This window comes from Echinops telfairi, unplaced genomic scaffold (genome assembly GCF_000313985.2).
Source record: "Echinops telfairi isolate 266 unplaced genomic scaffold, ASM31398v2 ScPeMD7_5592;HRSCAF=6446, whole genome shotgun sequence".
Classification (NCBI taxonomy): domain Eukaryota; kingdom Metazoa; phylum Chordata; class Mammalia; order Afrosoricida; family Tenrecidae; genus Echinops; species Echinops telfairi.
In genome coordinates this window covers 25,607,492-25,609,165 of record NW_022109491.1, presented here as the reverse complement: position 1 = coordinate 25,609,165, position 1,674 = coordinate 25,607,492, and the positions used below count along the sequence as shown (strand labels likewise).

Sequence of the window (1,674 nt, the reverse complement as noted above, 5' to 3'; positions counted from 1 at the left end):
CCCCTGAGAATGGGGAAGGAGAATTGGAGCACATCTGCAGCTTTGCAGACAGGGACCCAAGAGGGCCTCATGCAATTTTCATTGACAGCCAAGGGGCTGGTGACAGAGAATCTGGATGCCAAGCTTTGACATTAGACACTGCTCACCCATGGTCCAGTTGAAAATCCACCATCACCTCCACTCCTTCCCCCGTCATCTCCACAGACTGAGAGCGAGGCCGCCGAGGTACGTCCGGAGGAAGTTGCAGAAGTCACACCGGCTAACTTGCTCCCGGGGAGCCGGCCCACCCAGTGTTCACACAGAGAGGCGCTTGTGGAGGCCGCCAGGGAACTATTGGCTGACCAGGAGGTATGGCTGTCCCGCCGCTGGTAGGAGAGGGTTACGCCGTCTGTGTGCAGACTTCACGTCACTGTCATCGAAGCAGTGCCCGAGGCCATCCACGGAGTTCTTGCAGTGTGCTGTGTAGTCCCCTCTTGCACGGTGCCCTGATGATCGCATACCGCATGCAGGTCATAGATGTAGTCCTCGGGGCTCCGCCCGAGTCCTAGGGCCCGCCTCCACGGGGACCATCAGGATGGCGAACTCCAGGGGCTCTGGCTTCTCTTAACCACGTGAGGGGTCATGTCCAGGCCAGTCAAGGGAACTTTGACCATGTTCTGAAGTTTCATACGCCTGTCTCGTTCACGCGGAAACCTCTTGAGATGTGTAAGAAGCACATCGGCAGAGTCCGTGGGCTTACTGTAATACTCCCCTGCTGCCGCGGCTAACAGTGTGGGCCACGCCAGACATCACGTGGGCCAAGCCATTCATTCCTCTTTGGTGTAGACTTGGAAACACTGAGATCCAGTGCAAGTCTGAGGCTGGTGATGGCGCTCCTTTTGCACACGGACACGCTCTGAGTCAGGGATATACTCACCTTCAGTGTTTATAAACAAGAAATCTTTGTCTCCTTGTCCCTTTCTACTACAAATTTCACACTGCCTGGCCCACAATGCCCTTTCTACTGTTGGATGGCATAGAGCTGCCCCTCCTGGGGCAACAGCTATGTGATTCGCACAATGCTGACCACACGCAAACTGAACGGACACACCTGAATGCAAACGGTGGGCTCAAGCAATACTTCCTCTTTTCTAAACTTTCTTTCTGCAGAAGGTCCCACGCGGTGCAGCACAAAAGGCAGCCCAAACCTTTTCTGTTGCTGCCCGTGCACATCAAAAGCCCAATCTCATCACCTCCTGCTCTTGTGGAAGGCAAGTCCTTGGGGAAATTTTGTTTAAATGGAAATTCTAAACAAATGGGATTCTTGGAAGAATTCTAAGGAGATGAAACATGGCTTTACCACGAGGAGCCTGAAGACAAATCACAAACTGAGCAATGGCTACCAAGCGGTAGAAGTGGTCCAATCAAAGCAAACCAGGTCAGTCCAAGAGCAAAGGTCATGGCCAGGTTTTTATGGGATGTTCAAGGCACTTTGCTTGTTAACTTTCTAGAAGACAAAAGAATGATCACACCTGCTTATGACAAAAGTGTTTTGAGAAAGTTGAGCAAAGTTTTACCCAAAAATGTCTGAAAAACTTCACCAGGGGAGCGCCTTTTCCTTTTTAAAATTAAATTAAATTAAAAAAATACTTTTATTGAACCTGTTACATCTCTTATCACAATCCATCCATTGTG

The 1,674-nt window shown here is 50.6% G+C and overlaps 1 pseudogene; it reads right to left on the bottom strand.

Moving 5' to 3' along the window:
* Positions 1-7: 7 nt before the first annotated feature.
* LOC123520881 overlaps positions 8-1,674 on the bottom strand; it is a 4,104-nt pseudogene continuing 2,437 nt past the window's right edge.